The 24466-nt window shown below is 38.4% G+C and overlaps 1 pseudogene; it reads left to right on the plus strand.

Moving 5' to 3' along the window:
• The window catches only part of LOC114692438, a 172477-nt pseudogene extending 154653 nt beyond the window's left edge, over window positions 1-17824 (plus strand).
• Window positions 17825-24466: the final 6642 nt, after the last annotated feature.

The raw sequence follows: 24466 nt of genomic DNA on the forward strand, positions 1-24466 counted from the left end.
TTCCAAGTGTTCTACAGGACTAGGTATGGGTTTCTCTTGTCAGAAGGCTAGAGAAAATGATATCTTAGGGAAAACCAAAGTTATTTTAGATTGTTCCTTGGAAGTTAGCTGTCTCCTCTGAGATGGCTTCAGCATTCTGAAGCAAAGCAGAACTGGCTACATCCAGTGCTTAAACTGATAAACAAGAAAAGGGCTTTATGTGGCAAAATATGACCAGCATTGCTTCCCAGTTTTAGTTTGATTAATCTTTTCTTATGACTAAGTTATACCATTCAAGTCTCATTTTTACTGATGAATGAGCTAACACTCATGTTAGCAATCTAAGAGGCTGTGAGTTAAACTGTTCTATTTGGGGAGCCCCAAAGAGTATCTCCTTAGTGGGATTTCTCACTGCACAAATGCTTCATGCAAAGAAGATATGATTGTTTAGAAGAGGGATAATCCATTTGGGTGTGGTCCTGTTTTGAGCTAAGTATTAAGTATTAAGCTTATTTTTGTCTTTGCTGATACAAATATAATTATCCAGCCAAATTTCCCCAGTGTTTTTGACATTCATTTCTGGATAATATCCTGTACCAGGTGATTTCTAGTCCTTAAGAATTTACTTTTGTTTTCTATATCCTTCAAAACCACTTACATAGTAATCCCATGTGAGATGGGTATAAATTCTATTCCCCAAGAAAAGAATTTATGATTTTCATTACCATCACACCTGAGGAGGTCTAATAATAGTTTCTGAATTGCCTTATGTCTTAGTTAGGGTTTCTATTGCTTCCACAAAACACTATGACTAAAAGGCAAGTTATAGCAATAATTTCTTGTTGGGTACCAGCTTACAAATAACAGCATAGAAACCTATTATTAATTATGAAAGCATGGCCTATAGCTTAGACTTGTCTAAGCTAGCTCTTATAACTTAAATTAACCAATTTTCATTAATCTACATTCTGTCATGCGGCATTATATCTCTTCCATCTTGCATCTATTTCCTTTCTATGTTTGCTTAATGACTCTGCCTTTCTTCATTCCAGAGTTCTCTCTCTGCCTGGAAGTCCCACCTATATTTCCTGCCTAGCTATTGACCATTTGGTTTCTTATTACAAAAACCACAGCAATACATCTTCATATAGTATACACAGATATTCCATAACATCAAATTGAGAGGGAAAGGATATATTTGGTTTACTCTTCATCATTGCTGTTCATCACTGAAGCAAGTCAGGACAGGAACTCAAATAGGGCAAGATCCTGGAGGCAAGAAATGATCTAGATGCCATGCAGGTGAACTGCTTACTGGCTTGCTCAGGCCATCTTCTTATAGAACCCGGGACCAGCAGTCCAAGGATGACACCACCCACCATGGCCTGGGTCCTCCCTCACTGATTACTAAATGACAAAATGCTCTACAGCTGGATCTCATGGAGGCATTTTCTCAGCTGAGGCTCCTTCCTCTGAAGACTCTATTAGCTCTTGTCAAGTTGACATACAAAACTACCTAGTACATCTTATTTCAGTCTTTTTTTTTCCTGAAGCATTTTTTTTTTAAGATTTATTTTGAATCATGTGTATGTGTATCTTTCTGTGTGGAGCATGTGAACTCATGAGTGCAGCTATCAAGGGGGCATGAGAAATCCCATGGAGCTGTAGTTACTGGCAGTTTGAAGATATTTGGCATGGGTCTCAGGAATGAAGCTCTATCCTCTGGAGCAACAGGATATCCTTTTAACCTGTGAACTAGCACACTAGCCCCAGGCCTTCAGCATTCTTCGTACTGATTTCTCAATCATTGGTATTTACAGAAATTTATTTTAAATGTCTCTTTAAAAAATTCAGCACAGGGGCTAGAGAGAGGCCTCGGTGGTTAAGAGCATTTGACTATCCTTCTAGGGGTCCTGAGTTCAATTCCCGGGGACTACATGTTGACTCACAACAATTTGTAATGGGATCTGATTCCCTCTTCTGGTATGCATGAAGAAAGAGTGGTCATAGACATAAAATACATGAACAATAAACCTTTAAAAAGACTTGATTTAGTTGCATGCCCCAGACAATAATATTTATTTTAAAAAATCAGCACAGTCTTATTTTAAGTGTTCATGCTGAACAAACTACCAAACAGTTTTAATCAATAAAATTGATAGCAGTAGTTAAAGATACCAATGAAAAAAATCCCACAGGATGATTCTCTCCTGATGTCTTTCTGCTGTAAGACTGCATGGATAATCAACCATCATTAATAATACTTGCCTTTTGCCTCTGCCGCTAGCAATGTGGCCACTGCAGTATCTGAAAGCTGACTGTCTGCACTGTTTAGCTCACTGGGAAGGAATATTTACGGAGTGAATTGATCAGATTCAACAACATAAGAATTGGGTATATCTGGCTCAGTGTGGTGCCCCATGGCTGTACTCTGAGGACTTGGAAGGCAGGTAACCTGGATATCTCATCATTTTGAGGCCAGCGTGGCCTAGTTATAGAGACCTTATACTAAAAGAATCAAAAGTTAACTCATTCATTAAAGAAAAAAACCAGTTACACTTATTCCATTTGCTTAGCTCTAGAAAGGTTAAAAAAGTATCTTTGCATTTCACTCTTACAAATTTACTGGACTGGGGCTATGGATCAATCGGTAAAGCACTCACTGTGCAAGCTTGAGGACCTGAGCTCAGATATGTAGGGCCCACCAGGGATGCAGCTCAGTGGTACAGCATTTGCCTTATATGCACGAGATTCTAGATGGTCTTTTTCACGTTTATTTTAATTTTATCTTATTTTTATTATATTATTGTCTTATTTTGTTTTAGATGCCTATTATTTTTCTAATGGGAGAGAACAAACAGGGTGTCTCTTTGTGTAGGGGGTGAGATGGGGAGGATCCGGAAGGATCTAGGGAAGAAGAAACCAAAATGAAAACATTGTATGAAAAGCAACCTATTTTCAATTAAAAAATGAAACAAACAAATGGGGGTCCTAGAAGCCATGGAATGTTGGACATGGTAGCACCTATATGTAATCTCAAGAGTTTTCCATGAGATGGGAGGATGGCAAGCAGAAACAGGAAGATAGCCTAAAGTTCATACTCTAGGCATGTGTACACCTACACACACACACACACACACACACACACACACACACACATTCACACACACACATTCACATACACACACATTCACACACTCACATCCACACACACACACACACATTCACAATTCACACACACACAAGCACACCCATTTGACACACACAAACACATGCACGCATACATATACATCATAAACATACACAAAATACACTAATAATTTCCAAAGTTCCTACATGTTTAGAGAAGGTGTTCCAAACTTATCTACAAGATCCTCAAGGGCCAAAGGATTTTATCTATATTGATAAGAGACTAGAAGAAAATTGATTGTGAGTGTATGTACCACATATGAGTTGAAATCAATGAAAAACATCAACATGTGATTTCTCAGGTTTAAAACTACTTGTCAACTAGGGTTTTAGGGATGCAGTGCTTTCATTTTTATTAGCGAGAAAATCAAGATTCCTGAAATAGCTATAATCATCAGTTTGTCAAAGAACGAGGATTGCTGGAAGTATCACAGTTTTTCTTCTTATTCTCTAGGTTCAAATTCTCATAAGGCCATGGGAAGGGGGACAGATAACAGAAGCCCCTGAATTGTGTGTATTATAGGCAAAATCTACTGATCTTAGGAGGAGCAATGGGTATATAGTTGATAAGCTTGCTTGCTTTTTTCTTTCTTTCTGTAGGAAGATATTATTTTCCTAGAATATAAATCTATTTAACATGTATTTCAAATGGAGACATTACGTCTACCTACCAAGGCTGATTATTATAGAAATATTTTTGAAAGATATAAGACAAAGTTTAAAAAGTAATGATCACACACATATACAATATGCACAGTATAAATTTGTAAAAAGTATCAATATATATTTAAATAGCTATACATTACAGTATGTACAATGTATGACATATTTCATTAAAGAAGACATTTATATTTATACAAATACATATTATCATCATGTATAAAATCACCCTAGTCACTTATAATGACAGAAGCTATGGTTATCATACATATTTATTCTTGTAATATGTTGCATACACTCATGGTTATATGTTTAAAAATTAAGGTTGTTTTAAGTGAGAAATAAATACTGATGATGAATTGAGTATTATTTAGATGGCCTTACATCATATTTGAAGGGAATTTTTTAGGTGAAAAATGCTCACCCTACAATTATCCAATTCTGCCTCATATATAGCCTATATACAAGAAAAATGAGCAGTGCACATGATTACACAAAGGTTGATGTCTGATGATGGAGATTTGGATGAAGTGAGGAAGATGAGACACTCATAGAAATTGTAGGTCTGTGTCTCAAGGAGTAGTGCAAAAGCTACAAAGCTGCCAGAAACCAGGAATGTCCTTCCTTGTTTTCTCTGCTTCTCTTTCCTCACGTTTTTTATTGTTCTCAATATGCAGACAGGCTTCCTCTCCTCTCTGTACAGGGCCATTATTCTACCTGAAGGCCAACACTCTTTGTACCCTAAATATATGATGCATCATTCTCTCTCTCCGCCTCTCTGTCTCTCTGTCTCTCCTCTCTTCCTCTCTGCCTCCCACCCTTTCTCCCTCCCCACCATTATTTCTACACTGTCATTTTAAGAAGCTCAACAGAATTCCCAGGGAAGAAGGGGTTGATAGCTCAGGCTTTGGTTGGTAGCCATACCTACCATACCTGTAGTGACACCTTAGCTCTTTCTGCAACTGAAAAATCAGTGGGGAACAAACACAATGTTGTAATTGTATCTATATAAGGACAGCTCCTATCTTGACTAATGTGGAGGACCTGTCCAAAGACCATAGATACCAGAAAAGATGCTTATCTGAAACACACACACACACACACACACACACACACACACACACACACACACCACAAAATTGGGAATAAAACACAAATTAAAAAATAAAAGAATAAAAGAAAACAAGACTAGCGTTCAGATGCTCAATGCTTACTTCTTTTCAACATCTCTGTCTCTGTTTCTCTCTGTCTTTCTGTCTCTGTCTCTGTATCTCTCTTTCTTTTGTCTTTCTATTTGAGGAAGTCCAAAAATTGCATACAAGAACTTTTACTTTACAAAACACAAACCAGAAAGAAAGAATGTACAAGCTTCCTTGATGTTCCTGTTGGAAAATGGTGTCATCCTCAGGTGTGTTGGAAACCAGCCCGACCTGCCGAGCAGTCCTTGAAGGGAGGAGTGAGAATTAAGAAATAATAGATATGAAAAATATAGACATAGATGAAGAAAAAGACAGAGACACAGGATAGCTTCAGGAGGCCTCTGGGTCAATACCATAGTCGCATAGAGTTCATTCCTAATGGGCTTTTTATACACCATCAAGGGGAGAGACAAAAGACGTCCCCCTTTCAATGTCAAGGTACGAAGTACAAACAAGTGTAGATCTTTCCTTAATTTTCAAAACACCTGGTAACCATGCCTTTGACCCAAACATCACATTATGCAGCCTTGTGGGGCAAAGAAAACTCGGTCTCTCTGACCCTAAGTCAAGATGGAATAAAGTCTCACTATAGAGTCTCTGTGGACCCCTACACAGGTGAAAGAAGCTCCTCTTCAAAACTGGAAGCTCTATTCCCTTGTCACTTCCAAAACTGCAGCCTGAAGCCTAAGGATGTTGCTGCTTCTGGATGCTGGTCCCGCTGCTCTCCTCAGGCTCTTTAGTTTTTGTATTATTCATACGTACTCTCCTTCTGTATAATTTCTCTAAGGAATTCTAAGTTCTGTGATATATATATATATATATATATATATATATATATATATATATAATTCACCTTCATAGGCTCTATAAGCTCACCAAAATGTAACAGTCACCCATATGTGAACCTAAAACATTTCTCTTTTTTTAAGTTTGCTAGGTCAAGAGTTGCATTCTTTCTCATTGGGATTTATGTGGTTGTGGTGTGCATTCTCATCATGTTTCATTTAGCAGCAATGGATAACTTTTATTTCAGTTGCAGGATCCTTCAGATTCTGGCCAGTTTGTTAGTCTAAGTTTTTAGCAATCTATGTAAGAATTCAGCTTTTTAAATAATATGTCAAAATCAATACTACCTTTTTATATTCCTTCTTTGAATTTTATATACCAATAGCAAATAAAACTTTATCCTTCATGTAATCTTAGCCACAAAGCTGAAAAGGCATAATAATTTGATTGTTAATAAATTAAGAATTTTAAAATATTTGTACATGATACTCTCTTTTCACTACCTATTACCCTTGATTCTACATTCACAATAGAAATAGACAACATGTACAATTTCTCTCCATCTTTTTTTCCATTTCTGAAATATTGTAGTCTTCTGATTTGTCATTTGGTTGACTTTCAGAAGGAACATGTTTGCTTTATAAACATTTTATCTTTAAGCTGAAGTAGATTACCATATCTTACTTTATTTCAATGAAAATGGGATGGACATGATCATACAATTAATTTCTTGATAGTATAAGAACAAGGTGTACATGTTAATTAATCTTTAAGACACTTGTATTAAAAAAAATTGTAAAATATGATGTTCAAGCCTGACACATATACTTCTAATTTAGAACTGCTTTGTTAAGAAATCAGAGAATGCATTTTTTGTTTTGTTTTGTTTACTCACCAACAAATGAACTTTACCTATTCAAATATTTGCAAAGTATAACTTCACAGGAATTATCTTCTGTAGACATGATTATCAAGGGCAGAGGAGAATATCTGAATGACCTTGGTTCCTTTGAGTAACAAGATCACACACAGCTAGCTGCCACTTTAAGTCATTTATATGGTGATATACTGTGTCCCCCAATATATTGTGCACCCTAATAAAGCTTATCTGAGGTTCAGAGGAAAAAGCTAGCCACTATAGTAAACATAGAAATCAGGCAATGGTAGCACACACCTTTAATTCTAGCATTGGGAGGCAGAGATCCATCCAGATCTCTGTGAGTTCAAGGCTACACTGGGAACAGAGCCAGGCATGGTGGCACATGTCTTGAATTCTAACACTAGTTAACCATAAAGGTCTGGAGGTCTGTACAGACAGACAGGAAGTGATAGAGCTGGGCAGAAAGAAGAAGAGATATAGCTGGGTGGAGACAGGATGTGAGATTACAGGGATAGAGAGGCATATAGGAATGGGTATACAGCAAGTAGGTCTCTTTGGAGACTGAGGTGTCTGTGAGGGAAGGTTGGCTGTGGTTTGTCCTATTCCTCTGATCTCTCAGTTTTTAACCCCAATATCTGGCTCTGAGTTTTTATTAATAAGTTTTAGTTTAGTAATTCATCTTACACATTTATTTAGGCTTGATTTTCTTGTCTGAATTGTTTCTTTTTCCTCAAGCTTGTTTTTTTCTCTACTTAGTGTTTTATTTTCTTGTTTTGTTTTTCCTGACATAAGCTTACATGTAGTGCAAAATATTTTTAAACTACATTACTTCTCTTAGAACTCCACTAAAACAACTGATTTATTTTCTTGAACTTAAAATATCAGGTATTAGGAAAATCCTAATATCAAGGATATTGTGCTTCCCTTTGTTCTTTGGGTAGCTGGAGCATGGCACATTTTAGTAGCTTTCACAAAAACAAGACACTGACAGCAAATGAGAAATTATTGGGTCCAGCATGGAGATACATGTCTTTAATCCCAACACGATGACAGCAAAGACGAGTGGATGGATCTCAGTGAATTTGAGGTCAGTCTGTGCGGCGTGCTCCTCGGCCAGCGAGGAAGAACGACCACCACGCGAGGATCCTTCTCAGATCACACTTTATTGGAGCGCCTCTTGGTTAAGGGAGAGCGGGAGGTGAGGGGCCCCGAGGACTAAACTGCAGCTGCTTATATAGGGAATCAGGCAAACGTGCCGTACTGTGATTGGGTCCCGCCAGAATGCTAGCACGGGGAGCCACGGGATAGGCTGAGGACATAAGGCCAATTACCATACTCGTGCATCATAGCCAAATAAGGAGTTGTTTACAGCTAGGCTACCAGGAAGCCAGCGCCATCTTTGAATAGCGGCTCCCTACAAGTCTGGTTTGCACAGCATACATGCAAGGTCAGCTAGGGATACAATACAATGAGACCTTGCCTCAAAAGTAAATAAATAAATAGACAACACCTTTTTTTTTGAGAAAAACAAAGAATCTACTCATGCAAATGAATGGATCAGAAGACAGGGATACAACCATGAAAGTCTCCTTATAATTTGTGTTTGTGTAACAAAAATTGTTATCTTAGGTTCCTTGCCTAGTTACACTTTGATCTACATCTCTTTTGTCAATTGTTTTAAATAACCTTTTTCTAAAGATAAAAACTAAGTTATATTGATCTATAGCAGTCTAAATTATACTTCGATTAGTCTATTTCACTAAATTAGCAGCTTGTGTAATATTTCCTGTAAAACTTGTTTTACAATAGAACAATGATAGAACAATGTTGATATGGAGATTCATCTACATCTAGAGATAAAATATGAAACCTACATAATTATTTATTTGACCTCTGTATTTTGTATATTTCCTTATTCAAATTCTGTAAACACTTCAATAAATAGTTGATGGTACATTATTTCTGTGTATGCAGTCATGCTATAAAAATTTGGCCACTGTTGAAGGAAAATCAAAGAGTGTTTTTATTACAGCAGGGTGTATTGGAATAAAACCTATCTATATATCATATATAGAGATCTAATATGTATATATATACATATTATGTATCTCCATATATATTATGTTTGTAATCACAGCATTGGGGAGACTGAGGCAGCAGAATTACTATGAGGTCCACACCACCTTGGGAAATATAGAGAATTTCAAGCTAGCCTGGAATACATAATGAGTCATGTTTCAAAAACAACTGCACTCCCTAAATAAGCAAATAAAGAAAAACAAAAACAAAACCCAAAAAAACCTGAAAAGAAAGTTAAACCAAAATAAGACAAAACAAAACCCCTAGCTATTAACTAAATAAATAAACAAATCCCTAAGCCCAATTATCCAGATAATTTCAGCAGGTATTGCTTGGTTTATTTAAGAAATTAATCAATAACCTCAGACACGACCTATCTGGGTTCCTATAGATCTCCTGAAAGTTGCTATTAGCCTGGCAGTGAAGTCATTTAAAGTAGTAAGCCTTCAACATGTGAAATATTTTTCCTTGAGAATCACCATTAGCATTCTAACTGCCTGTTTGTTTTGAAACAGAGAAAACACTACCTCACAATATCGAACAGAGAAAAAGCATTGGAATAAAAAGTTGACTATGGAACTTCATTGACGGTGGTCCTGGAAATGCTGCCGCTTGATAACGGCGTTGTCCTTGTTTCTCTCCTGGTCACTAATAACACCTCCTGCTCATTGCTGTTATCAACTGTGGCAGGCATGCCGGTCAAGCTGTTCAAGGTTGTCTCTGGAGTTTGTAATATGGATGGAACACGCTGACAGTCTTACATCTCTCTCTGCTGTTGCCCGTGGAGCCCAGTTTTCAGGCTTCTGGAGGCCACAAGCTTCTCTCCCTCGGCAGATCTTTTACCTTTCAGCACTTCGTCTCAAGCTTGGAGAAATCTTCGTGGAAATTCTGAAAGCCCAGTGGATTGTCTGGTTACAGTACAATCTTGAAGCTTGTGTTATTTGACTTATTCGGTTTTCTTCCATCGCAAACCTAAAGTTATGTGAGTTTCAGATATTCCCCCTGTGGCTGAAATCCTCTGAGGCATTTCTTCTTCCTTGGTCCTAATTAAGTGATCTCACCATCCTTTCAAGTGAAATTTGCCAAGTTGATCCCTTACAGAAATTCTTTTCCAGGGCTCTGTATGAAACTGGAATATAAAGCCTCTGTTATATAATGAACATGTAAATGTCGCCCACAAGTTTGTGTATCTGGAACTGGGTGGCCCACTATTGGGATTATGAAAAGTGATCTGATCTTGAAAGTTCTGACCTAATCAATGGATCCATCCTTTGATGTATTCATAAAATTGAGACATCAGTAGGAGGTGTTCAGAAAGAGGAGGTGAAGCCTGCTGGAAGAACTTGTCCTTGTAAGATGTGTTTTGTGCTCTGCTTCCAGCCACCATTAGATGAATAGCCTCTGGACATACTCACATGACATGATACTTGCTTTACTGCAGTCATGAGCCAATTTAAGCTTTTTCCGTGTGTATGTGTGTGTGTTGGGGGAAAGTACCTGGATATTCATGTACACATGGAGGCCAGAGGGGTCAGTCAGTCAAATTTTTTAAAAAGTTACCATATTTTTTTTTTTTTTTTTGACGGCAAAGTCACTTGCTGAACTGGGAGCTCACTAATTTGCCTATCTGAAAAGTGAAAAATAGACATCTTGGTCTATCTCTGCCTCCCTAGCACTGGGATTATAGGCATATCCTGCCAACCTTCCTTTTCTTTTTCATTTTTAAAATTTATTTATTAAATTTAATTTTACATATCAGCCATGGATTCCCTCGTTCTCCCCCCTCCCACCCCCTCTAACCTCCCCTCCCACCCCTTCTCCCCAGCCCACCCCCCATTCCCATCTCCTCCAGGGCAAAGACTCTCCCGAGGATTGAGTTCAACCTGGTAGATTCAGTCCAGGCAGGTCCAGTCCCCTCCTCCCAGGCTGAGCCAAGTGTCCCTGTATAAGCCCCAGGTTCCAAACTGCCAGTTTATGCACTGAGGACAGGACTCAGTCCCACTGTCTGGAAGCCTCCCAAACAGATTAAGCTAATCAACTATCTTATTTATCCAGAGGGCCTGATCCAGTTGGGGGCTCCTCAGCTATTGGTTCATAGTTCATGTGTTTCCTTTCATTTGTATATTTGTCCCTGTGCTTTTTCCCACCTTGGTCTCAACAATTCTCGCTCATACGAACCCCCCTCTTTTTCACCAATTGGACTCCTGGAGCTCCACCTGGGGCCTGGCTGTGGATCTCTTCATCCGGTTCCCTCAGTCATTGGATGGGGTTTCTAACATGACAATTAGGATGTTTGGCCAGGTGGCCTTCCAATACTTCAGAGATCTATTCAGAGGGCCTGATCCAGTTGGGGGCCCCTTAGCCTTTGGTTCATAGTTCATGTGCCAACCTTCTTTTTAAGTGGGTGCTAGCGACTGACCTAAAGTCCTTATGCTATAACACATTGAGCACTCTATCTGACCAAGCCATCTCTCCCACAAGTTCTTTCTTTCTTTTTTAAAATTACTCTTTCTGGTTTTTGTTAAAACAACAACTGACTATATTTAATGCCACAGAAGATGACCCCAAAATTTAGTCTTGACCACTATCCCACCTTTAGGCAAGAATTACTTCTTTTGATTTGGAATGTGACTTTTCAGTGGCACAACACATTGACTGAAATTATGAAGCATGTTCTTCACTTAAATTTGTAGACCATTTATCATCCACATATGAATCCAATGTGTATGTTATGCTTTTCACCCAGAAGATGGACATGACCTCAAAGTGTTGACTCAGGGCTGGCTAAGTCTTTGGCTACTTGGAGAGAATTATAATGATGATGATGTTTGCTTTTGGTTTTTGATAACCTATTTATTATATGACATATACATCAGAGTGAAAATTAAATAGCATTTCCATGTAGTCAGTAAATTTGCAATCATCACCACATGAGTATCTCCATCCCTCTCCCTAATGAACTGCCTCTATTTACAATTCTTCCTCTGAAGGCACTTTTTTTAGGAGAATTAATTTTAGCAGAAAGCTAGAAACAATTCTACTTGTTTCAAGAAGGGATGACTGAAGATAGTTCTATAATTAGTTATAGCCTTGTCATTTTAAGAGTAATGACTTTTTTTTTTTTTGAGTATCATATTTAGCCTAGTAATAAATGATCTCTTCTATATCATCACTAGGGCATTTTAGGGTCTCCTCATATTCATGGATGTTTCTACGTAGTGACCTCATTTTTTATTACCCTAAGAGCTATCATATGTACTCTACACAAATTTTACTTTGTTTGCTCATTACTCATTTTTCTTGAAGAAAAACTGTATTGAGTAGGACACTCCAAGACTCTCCTATATTCTTGTGTTGGCTTTGATTAGCCCATTCTGTCTCCCAGCTGTCTCTTCCTTAAAATGAACCATTCTTTTCCAAACATTACTTTATTTTGCTCACACTTCCAGATAATAGTTCACCACTGAAGGATATCAAAGCAGGAACCAGAGGCGCATACATATGCTCATGCAGAAACCATGGAAAACTGTTGTTTACTAGCTTGATCATCATGGCTTGCTCAGATTGCTTTGTTATAGACCTCAGGACCACCTGACTAGGGTGGTATCACCCACAACAGTCTGAAACTTCCCAATTAATCAATAATTGTTTTTTTTTTTTTTTTTTTTTTTTTTTTTTTTTTTGCCTACAGGTGACTATTAAGGAAACAGTTTTGCAAACAAGAGTCCCTGTTTTAAAATCACTCTAGTTTGTGCTGTGTTGATATAAAAATAGCCAGGACAGCCAATGTTAGAACATCAATTTTTCCAATTCATGAACATGGGAGGTCTATCTACCTTCTATGTCTTCCATTATTTTCTTCTGCAGAGTTTAAAAGTTTGTGTTATAGAAGTCCTTTACCTGAATGAATAGGTATTTATGACCTATTTTAAATGGAATTGATTCCCTAATTTCTTTCTTAGTGTGTTTATTGTTGATATATAAAATAGAAACTCATTTTTATAAATTAATTTTGTATCCTGCCACATTTTTAAAAATTGTTAATCAGTTTTAGGAGGTTTCTCGTGCATTCTTTAGAATGTCTTATGGGAAACCATGTCATTTGCAATAAAAGATACTTTGATTTCTGTTTTAATTGGTGTTTTCTATTACTGTGAAAATACACCATGACCACAGCAACTCTTACAAAGGAAAAGCTTTAATTGAGGTGGCTTGCTTACAGTTCCCAGGGTTCATTCCATTATCATCATGATGGGGAGCATGGCAGCATGCAGGCAGACGTGATGCTGGAGCTGAGAGTCAGTCCTACATCTTGCAGGTAACAGGAAGTCAATTGACACACTGGGCCATATCCTGAGCATAAGAGACTTCAAAGCCTGCCCCCACAATGACACACTTCCTCCAACAAGGCCATATGCAGTCCAACAAAGCCACACTTCCTAATAGTGCCACTCCCTATGAGATTGTGGGGGCCAACTACATTCAAACTACCACAATTTCGCTTTTCTATGTATGAATTCTTTTTCTTTTCTTATCCTATTGTTATAACTAAGACTTCAAACACTAAATAAGAGCAGAGGTAGTACAAAGCCCTGCTTCCTTCCCAATTTTAATGATTTAAGTTTTTCTCCATTTAGCAAGATGCTGAATTTATAGACTTTATTATTATTTGTTCCCTCCAATTCTAGTCTCCATAGGACATTTACTATGAAGTAATGTTACATTTTGTCTAAAGCATTTTCTGAATGTATTGAGATGACTATGGAATTTTGTCTTTAATTGCATTTATGTGATTTATTACACTTACTGATTTATATAAGTTGAACCAACCCTGGATCTGTGGAATAATGACAATTTAATCACTGTGGATGATATTTTTTATTTTTTTTCCCCTTGTGTTTAGCTTGCAAGCATTTTGCAGAGAATTTTAAATCATGTTAATAAGGGATATTAACCTATAGTTCTCTATTTTTGTTGTCTGTATCAGGATTTTGTATTTGAGTAATCCTGGCTTCATAGTGGGATTTTAGAAGGGTTCTTTGCATTCCTTTTTTTGTAGAATAGTTTAAGAAGTATTTTCTATATTTTTTTTCATTAAATGTTTGGTAGAATTTTTCTATGAAACCACGTTGACCTATGTCTTTCTTAGCCAAGTAGTGGTGATGGGGTTGATATAGATATCCGATTTAGGGATCAGCACCAATTCTTTTATTCTCAACCCTTTGACAGGTATGCATCTCTCCCATGACTGCTGCCAACAGCTCAAATAAACTTCTCTGACCAAGGCTGACAGGAAACAAGGTCTACAGATATAAACATAAATATTTAGAAGGGATTTGAGTGAGCAGGTCTGACTACAGCTTCTTAATTATTCATAATGGTTTTTAATTTTTTTTTTTTGCTGAAAATTGCTGATTTTACCAAACACTAAGTTGTCAAGGACTTATGCATTGAAAGAATTAATCCATTATTTGCCCTTTGGAATAATTGTAAATTTCTTGAAACCACTAATTCCCAGTGAGGAAAATCTTTGTAGAGTTCACTGTCTCTTTATCACAAACACTGTTAAGTCCAATGCAGGTCCCAAAATTGGCAGTGCTCATGACAATGTCCCAAATAGAAGTACACTGAATAGGTAAACAGAATAATATCTATTGAGTAAACAGAAGCTTAAACAAGCATTCCTCAGTCAAAACCAATTCTGTTTACTAAGAAAACAGATTTCATAGACAGTTTTGTACTTACCAGGAAAATCCCTACTTCCTTTAGGCAGAGGCATATAGTTTCTGATTAATCCAAGGAGTCTATATGAGCTCAAAGACCCCACCCTGCTTTCCCACCAAAGCTGCTCTCTTCTATTCTCTGAGAAAACCTAGCCTTTTTATCCCAAAGAAACTTTTCTTTCTACCAATAGAATAGTCAAGTTCAGTGGTTTCCCCGAGTTCCCTTGGTTACATTTGGTGCTGAAAACAGATTCAGAATTGGCCCCCCCAAAAGCTCAATCCCTTCTAAACACATCAATTGCCACTTTGAGTCTCCTCTGTGTGGATCATTTGCCTATGCTGGCTTCTGCCACCCACCACTTTTGACTCTAAAGCTAGAGTCCATTTCTCCAGTTCCTTTTCTCCTCTGCATGGTTTACCCAGTCATCTCTCTCCACCTACTCAGGTAGTTGTTCTCTAGAGCCGCCTGATCTGACTCTCTCATTTGCTTGCTTGACTCTCGCTCAAAGAAAGTTGTACCAGTATTCTATGCATCCTCTTTCTTCCTGCCTGAGTGCCTCATCACATGGACATGGGCATCTCTCCACTGTGCCCCTTGGGCATCTCTCTGACAATTCTCCATCCCTTGGGGGCATCATTGCATTGGTACTCTGTGCTACAGCACTTACACCTTACCTTGTCAACATCCCTGCATCTTTGTAGCCAGCAATTCCAACTCCTTTCTGGTGAGACTCCTATTACAGCCTCTGATACCTGGACTTGAAAGGAAAACTCTTTTTCTAAGCCTCTCCTACCTTTTTTTTTTTTTTTTCACTGTTCCTGGGAATTCTTTACTGCTACCTTTCATTTAAGGGCAGCTCTCACCCACCTTCCCAAATATTTTTTTCCTCCTTTGGACTAAGAAATACAGTTAAGCATTGCCATCTTATTTTTTACAGCACTATGGCATGACCTCAATACAAGCTTTATAATAAGTCTTGATGTCCAGAAAATGCACATTTCCTTTCTGAATTCTCACAGATCTTAATAAATGCTGCTACTGCAAAAGAAAATGTTCCAAAATACCTGTTACCTAAGCTTTCTTTGCTTTCTACTCTTGTCCATCCCTCTGTTTACTGGGTTGTAGCTAGAGTTTTCCTGCCTGGCCCACAGTCAGGACAAATCTTTGTCACCTGCCAGACAGACTGCTCAGACCCAACCAAGTAAACACAGAGACTATATTGCTTACAAACTGTATGGCCATGGCAGGCTTCTTGCTAACTGTTCTTATATCTTAAATTAACCCATTTCTATAAATCTATACCTTGCCACGTGGCTAGTGGCTTACCAGCATCTTCACATGCTGCTTGTCCTGGCGGCGGCTGGCAGTGTCTCCCTTTGCCTTCCTGTTCTTTCTTTTCTCCTCTCTGTTAGTCCTGCCTATACTTCCTGCCTAGCCACTGGCCAATCAGTGTTTTATTTATTGACCAATCAGAGCAACACATTTGCCATACAGAACATTCCACAGCACTGAGTTCAGTATTGCAGAGATTCAAATGACTTTTAGGTATGAATTATTTTGGAAAATTGTTAAATGCTGCCTCACTGTACTAAAATCTGGCTCTGAAGATGGCATTTGGCTTACCCATGTTAGATCCAAGAATACTTCTCTAATAGCTCCCAACAAAGCCTCTGTCCTAGATCACACTTGTCCTCTGGCTCAGTGACAGGGAAAGGACTACAAGACAGCCCAGGAGAAGACTATGCATTTGAGAACAGATAAAAGCTAAACTATTTCTGTTGGTGGTTAGTGTTGCTTATCTCACTGCATCTAATTTTTTTAATTCAACTTGGAAACCTTGCTCCAGGCATCTCACAGGCTCTGAAATTCCAAGTGGAGCTAGATTAGACAGTGACCAAGAGGATATCCAGCAGAGCCCTAGCACAGACCTCCCCCTGAGAGGATGCTTTGTGGCTATGCTAAGGGTCCAATCCTGAAGGAGCTTCCTCTCACATCTGCCATGAGGGGCCCTGGGCTCACAGAGGTGTGCAGTGTCTTTGCTTAGCTCCCATTGTGCTCATATTCTGAAGGAGTCCATGTGCTTAGGAGGATGTGATTGTATAAGTGATATTGTTACATCAGGATAGTCAGTATTTTACACCCCACCCTGGTTCCTAGACCTTAAGAGGTGACAATTGAACAGCATAATCCAGCTTTCTAATAAATTTCTAAATTTTCTATATGATAATAAACTTTCAGATCCCCAAAAGACACATCTAGAGCAAGTTTATTTAGTAATGCAGAAAGATTAATTTGATAAAAATAAGGGTTAGTCCTCAAAGTAAGAAAAGGCCAAATATGTTGTAAATAACATGTCAGTGCACACCCTACTGAAAAAGTCAAAGGATGATGAATCCAGGCAAGCTGCAGTGTATGAATTTGTTAAGTTGTTTTCAATGGGGCTAAAACAGCTTCTATAGAATCTGCCCAAACCAAACAGGAGAAATCTTTTGCTTAGAGTAAAATTTAGCTGAGAGTGGAAATTAAAGCCAGAAACAGAAGATGGTAGATGTGATTCCAAAGAGGAACTGAAGAAGAAGCTTGTCTTCTTGTATAGTCAACCACCAGTTATTGAGGGGCCACTGGGTAGTAGTGAAACAGACTTATTAGCAAGTGGGTCTGTTGCAGAATCTGGATGTTCTGGAAGCTTGACTAGTCTCTTCACCACTGGCTGAGTGAGTATACAGTGTCTTGAGAGTAAGAGTGATTCCTGAGAAGGTTTGCATAAAGTCTTTGTCAACTGGGACATAATGGAAATTCCCAAGGTTGCAGCAATACCTATCAATCCCACCTCTAAGAGATGTGGGAGCAACTTTCCAAATACCAGCAAAGATTTGGTTAAGGCAATAGTGCCTGCAATGGAAATGTACTGTTAGTTGACTATTTTTCAGTGCCTTCAGACCATCTTCAAGTTGATGTCACACTCAGGGGAAACAGTAATGTATCAGATGACTCTCTTAGCTTTACCAGGCACACTTCCACCTCAGCTCATAGACAAATAATTTCAAATTACTCCACACTGAATCTGTCACCAGTATTGACCGTAGGAAAAGAAACAAGAGGAGATATCTTGCTTTGTATTGCTTTTATAAAAGGTGATATATCTTCTATTAAAGACATCTTGCAAAATAGGACCAACTCAACTGTCAAAGACCATCATTGATGGACAAAGTTGCATGAAGCCTGCAGTCATGGGCACTGGAAGTTAGTGGAATTGTTGCTCCAGCATAATGATTTAATGAACACTCCTGGCTATCAAATGACTCATCATCCCATGATGTGGCCATGAACATCATGGCTATTTGATGGATGCCACTTCTGTTTAGAGAGACTTCAAACATCATCAAAAGGATGACCTCCTTAAAACTCACTGTCGAAGCAGGAGGCAGGGTCCTCAGTAGAAAGATCAAGCCAGTAATATGATTCAGACCATTAACATAGTTGCATACCATGCCAAATATGTTCTGATCAACACTTCTGCATAAAAACATCATCTAAAAAGATATGTTTCATTGTCTTCCAGAAAGGGTTCATCAAGGCAAAGTGTGGATTTCTTCTGCCAGGCTTATCAGGTGTGCAATGGCCCTTGAACTGCTTTCTCTTCACAGTTCAAAGGCATACCAGGTGAGCATTTTCAGTTCAACATGAATGGTTTGTGAGAACCCAGCCATTGTGATATGTTTGCTCAATCACATTTGTGGCTAGGTAGAGCCATTCACATTTTTTTCCCTTTGAATTGTAAAATAAAACAATTGATGCTCGATTAAGAATTCATTTAGATGCCTAAACTGCTTTTAAGATATTTCTGTTCTCTTTAGGGTGCAACTATAACTCAGTGGTAGAATCTTCATGAACCATGCATGAGGCATGATGTTCCACACTGAGAACTGCAAAGAAGTTTTCATTTTACAAGTGGCCTGTGGCTTTTGATTGATCATGTCTTTCAGTTTTATCAGCATCTATCAAAATTTAATAAGTGAGGTGGCATCAGAACTACTTGTTAAATCTGTAAGTGGTCTATCATTAATTTTTTGCATCCTTTACTAAACAGAATATCATCAGATGATTTATTCTGCATTATTTATAATGATTATAGAACATCTATCTAAATATAGATCGAAGTTCTAACTGTGGTTCTCTTTTCCTTATAAGATATTTTAGTTTCTTATATTTTCTTGGCCTTCCTTTATGTTTATTTATTTTTAAAGTCTTGTGTACACATTAGGAAATCAAGATTTAAACCATTGGGTGTTAGTTGTGCTTGCTTTTATTGTGCACATTTGTGAGATATCTACTCTGTATTTGTTCTTACCTCTATTTTCTGTAACTTATTTTTGTATCACCCTTTCTTAGAAGGTCTTACTATTTTAGAAAATTGTCAAATGCCAGCACATTAATTCAGTTTAGAAGAAATTTGTTTGTGGTGAATCTTTCAAGGCATTACTAAAATAAGGTTGTAGAGATTTAAGGCCTTCCCTGTTCCTTTTTCTCTTTTTTCTTTTCCTCTTTATTTTTAACTCCCTTTTACTTGTGATACTGGGTATGGAAATCAGAATCTTATACATGCTATGACAGAGCTGTATCTTCATCCCAGTTTTGATGTTTTTTTTTTTCCTTCTTTTTGTGTATTTGTGTATGTCAGGGGGAGCCTTGCACTGAGCTATTCTCCCAACCTTTTATTTATTTTAAGATAGTCTTTGTTGGTTAGTCAGTCAGATGGACTTTGAACTCATTGAGTTTTAATTACTGTATAAAGTTTTTAGGTTTGAGGCTAGACAAAAGTTTGAGATTGCTCAATTCATAACATTTTTACCATATCCTACTCAAGACTATAGCAGCAAATACAGATGTATGAGTGAGAAGAACTTCCTGTTGATAGAGAAGCAGCCAAAGCAAAGGGATAGGGAGGACACTACTTGAGCATGCCCATCCTGGCAGCTTATCCTGTCTGTCCTGTGATCTCACTGTGAATGGACAGGATCTGTACTTTTAAATGGTTTTACAGAAGAGGATTCTTTGATGAATCTTCATAGCAATTGAAGTGTTTGCAGCACTATGGTTTGTAGGAAGAGGTGCTGAGAGAAACTTCAATTGTATCCAGAAGTTTTCCTGTATCCTGCCTGTTCCAAGGTCAGGACAAATCTCCCTCACCTGCCAGTACCACATCTGCTCAGACCCATATAAACACACAGAGGCTTATATTGACTACAACTGCTTGGCAATTAGCTCAGGCCTACCACTGACTAGTTCTTACACTTAAACTCAGCCCATTTCTGTTCATCTATATGTCGCCACATGTCCCATGGCTTTAACTCTGTACCATTACATGCTGCTCCCTGGATGGATGGCTGGTGTCTCCTCACTCAGCCTTCCTCTTCCCAGAATTCTCCTTGTCTACTTATCCCACCTATACTTTCTGCCTGGCTACTCACTACAGTGTTTTATTAAATCAGTGTACAAAAACATTATTTCACAGCATCTAGTTTTCTTGTCAGGAGCAGGAGAGAGAAGCCTGACAACCATTGTGTAACTGAAAGTTTTCCTGTGTCCCACCTGGTCCTGCAGCTGCTCAAACCCAATTAAACACACAGAGGTTTATATTACTTAGAGTCACCAGCCATGCACAGAGGAAACAAGATGTGCAGGCAGAACTGAGAAGAGGTACCAAGCCACATGGCTAAACATAGATTAGAATTATGGGTGAGTTTAAATGTCAGAGCTAGTCAGTGGTAGGCCTGAGCTAATGGCCAAGCAGTTTAACTAATATAAGCCTCTGTGTGTTTACTTGGGGGATGCTAGTGGGAGAGATTTGTCCCAAGCACCAGCAGGCCAGGACACAGGAAAACTTCAGCTGCACCACTGGGTAGAACTGCCTAAACTCAGAACACCAGGAGGTAGTGCATTTCAAGATCCACTAACTTAGGAAGTCTGAGATTATGCTGATCATTTAAAATATATACACTTTGTGTAAATCCTTCCTTGACATGCTACTTTTTTATGTTAACAGGTATGTTATATGAATGGAATAATATTTTCCTAACATTGATTATCTGGGGTTTTTGAAGTCTACGTCTCTTATGTGTGTTTGCTTCACATTTCACTCTGAATCTGGCTTGGGTAGGGTAACATCTGAATTAAACCATTTAAGATCTGGGGATTGGGTTCACAGATTGCTATTGCTGTTTGTCTCTTTTCTGTTTTTGTTTTTGTTTTTCTCATTTTGGGTTGCTTTCGGTTGCATTCTGGGTCTCCTTACTTGTCAGGATTGTGTCTGTTTCTTACTGCAAATTCCTATTTCAAAAAAAATGAATCTGGGGGTTGTAACTTGAAGTTTAAATGGTGTTATAATAAAAACCTGGAGCCTGATATTGGGGTAAATGCTGAAAGATCAGAGAGACAAATGCAACAAGCCATGTCTTACCTCTCGGATACCTCTGCCTGAGAAAGCTCCAGCGGAAAGGGCTTCAGCTGAAAGAGCTTCCTCAGGCTAAAAGGCTTTAGTTTCTGTCTCCTCATAGCATATATCCCTTTCTCTGCCCACCATATCCCTTCCTTCTTAGTGCTAGGATTAAAAGCATGTGACTTCCCAAGCTACTGCATCAGACCTCAAGTGTTGTGACTAAAGGTATGTGCCACAACTGCCTGGTTCTGTTTTACCCCCCAAGACTGAGTCAATCTCATGTAGTCCAGGGTGGCTTTAAACATAGAGATCCAGATGGATCTCTGCCCTCTCTCCACCCCACCAAGGGCTAGGATTAAACTAGGATTAAAGGTGTGTGCCACCACTGTCTGGCCTCTATGTTTAATCTAGTGTCTTGTTCTGTTCTCTGATTTTATTGGGGTACACAAATATCACCACAGGAGATCCTGCTCATGTTTCATTTTCTTGTCTCATCCCTTTCTCACTTATTTATTTTTTGTTTTTCCCACTAATATTACTGTTTTAGAGTATCTCAAATGCTGATTTTCATGCAGCTGGTTTTTGTTAAGCTTCTAAAACTTAAGATTATTCTTCATTTTACACAAATGCTTGTAATTTTCACTTTTCCCTAATGGACTTAATCTTCACTCTTTTTACTGTAAATCATTAAAATTATTTGTCCTTGTAAAAATATTCAAGGGAAATTTCTGTATAAAATTAAAATGGCTAAACATATTCAGACTTGTTTTTAGCTCTCTGAATACCAGCCCTCTTTTTTCTAGGTTTTTGTTTCTTAAACTTATTCCTATTAATTGTCATAGGTCCCTCTGAAGCTTTAAGGAAATTTAAATTTCTTTGTCAGCATTTGTAGTAACATAGAGTATGTGGTTTAAAATTCTGCAAAATCCTAAGAAATTCAACAACAAAAATGTTAACTTATAACTTGTAACATTCTAACAATAAGGATTAATAGTTAAAATTTTTATGTATAGATAATCTTCATTTGCTACAGCCTATTATATAAGTAATTTGGATTCTACTCTCATTTGTGAAAATAGATTATTTTTATTAGACTAAGGAAGCAACATCAGTCATCCAAGATTTTGTTTTTATTGTATTTTCCTTAGACTAAGTTATTTTGGGTAAGGATTGATGTTTTTAAGGTTATAATGGTCTATTCAGCCTAACAGAAACTGGCTCAAAGATATGTGTCAAACTGTGTCTTTGCTAACTTTGCCAAACATTAGTTATTTAGAAAAGCATATCATATAAGGAACTGTGACATTTTATAAAGGTCCAGTATAAAAGGGTCAAGAAAAGAAGATTCTCAGTTCCTCTGTGTGCTGTATTTACGGTTTAAAGTTTATGTTGATACTAAAGGATCTTGAATTCAAATGTTATACATTTTAGTGATCAGATTTACCAGATGATGGCCCTTAAACCCCTTAGAAAGATCTGCCAAACATAGCATTTAAGGTGTTTTATGGGAGGGCATCTCTGTCCTTTCCCATGATAGACAGAAATACCAGCTTCTGGCTGCAACCCTGAGCCACCTCCAAAGGAGATGAGGTACCAGCTGCCTCCACTATGAGCTGGTGTCAAGCATGGTAACACTTATCAGTGGGCAAAACACTGCCCTTCACCTTGCTTTCTGCTAGAACCTTGCCTAAGTTGCAGACAAGCAGGACACTGAGGGTTGACTGCTTCTCTTTGCCTCACGGAAGGGAGTCAGTCCCCCAAGTTCCTCCTCCACAGGAAAGTCTTTCAGAATTTCTGGGTCTGGTGGCAGATGATTGACACTGTCCTGGAATGTTGGTTCCCTCCAAAACCATCACCAACAAGGATCCCAGAGTAACTATCCAGGTAGTAGATAAGTCTCTGTCATTTTTAATAGTTTTCGTGGATACTTGGTCTATACTTCCTACTTACTCCAGTAGACCTCACCCTTGTCTGATCTCTGTGATGACTATTTTCCACAGGGCTATAGGTCCTCTCCTCTTTTCCCCTTGGGGCCATCTGATCACTCACTCCTTCCTTATTTTTAGGCAAGGGTATTATTTATTTATTATTTATATACTTATTATTATTATATTAAAATTACACTTTTCCTTTTCTTTTTATCTAACTCCTTCTGGAATTTTCTCTTTCCTTCTGGCCTCTGAAGAGCCTCCGTATCCACCAGCTAACACTAGTGCTTCACCTTATTCACTTCCCAACTCCCTGCTTGACCCAAAATTATGGGACACTTCATCTCCTTCCTTTGCTTCCTGTCATCCCACCATTAAGATCTTTCTTCAAGATTTACTTCTTACTCCTGTTGCTCTCCATACCATATCTCTTTAAAGCATAGACTAGGCCTAAAACCTATAATGCAATTACTTCTTAATAAAGATATGCTCAAGCCCATTGACTCTCCCTATAACAACCCTTTCTTGCCTGTCCTAAAGTCTGATGTCTCCTACTGCCTGGCCCAGGACCTTGGGATTACTAACAGAGCAGTCCTTCTTATCTACATGATGGTGCCTAACCATTACACTACTTCCTCACGTTATTACTTCTACATCTTCACTTTACCATTCTAGACCATAAAGACACTTTCTTTACTACTTCTCTACACCCAGATTCTCATGACCTCTTTGAGTTCACCTGGGAGGACCCCAACACCAGAACAGCAGAACAGCATCTCAGCTTTCTTGGACTGTCCTCTCTCAAGGGTTCCCTAAATGGCCCCCGTTTGTTTAGCCAGACTCTGGCTGCTGATTTCCTTTTTTTGACTGGTTTCCCAGGTTCTTAATCCAGTATGTCGAAGACTTTCCACTCTGTAGCCTCTCACTCACTGTCATACCACATGCCTCAAAATTTTAACTGTCTCGGAAGCAAATGATACAGAGTCTTCTCCCCTTGTAAAGTTCACCTCTCTGTTCTACAGGCCCAATATCTAGGCTGTCTGATATCCCTTAACAGCCTTGATCTCATTCTCTATAGCAGAAAGTGCCTGTAACCCCTCAAACCTTCAACCACCAAGGAAGAACTTCTCTTCTTCCATGGCCTGGCGGGGTCCCTCAAAACCTGGATTCCAAATTTTGATCACTTCCACTTCCTCTCACCTCTGAGATCCGGTCCTATAGGCTCTTCTCTGGCTCTCCCAGACCTTGAGGAACTCTTTGTTGAGGAATATTACTTTAACTATGTACAGATGTGTTACATTTGTTTATGCTTTATCGGTTTAACTATGTAAAGATGTGTTGCTTTGCCTGCCTAAGGTACCTAATTGGTTTAGTGAAAAGCTGAGTGGCCAATAGCTAGGTAGTAGAGGAATAGGGCTGAGATGCTGTGAGAACAAATAGGAGGAGGAATCTAGGCTCAGGAAGAGGAGAGAGAAGAGAACAGCCAGCAAGGCTGTCAGATAGACAGACAAACATGGAGTATGACATACAGAATGAAAGGTAAAAAGCCCCAAGGCAAGTGGTAGATGGAAAGAAATAGGTTAAATTAAGTTATAAGAGCTAG

This window comes from Peromyscus leucopus, chromosome 11, assembly GCF_004664715.2.
Source record: "Peromyscus leucopus breed LL Stock chromosome 11, UCI_PerLeu_2.1, whole genome shotgun sequence".
Classification (NCBI taxonomy): Eukaryota; Metazoa; Chordata; class Mammalia; order Rodentia; family Cricetidae; genus Peromyscus; species Peromyscus leucopus.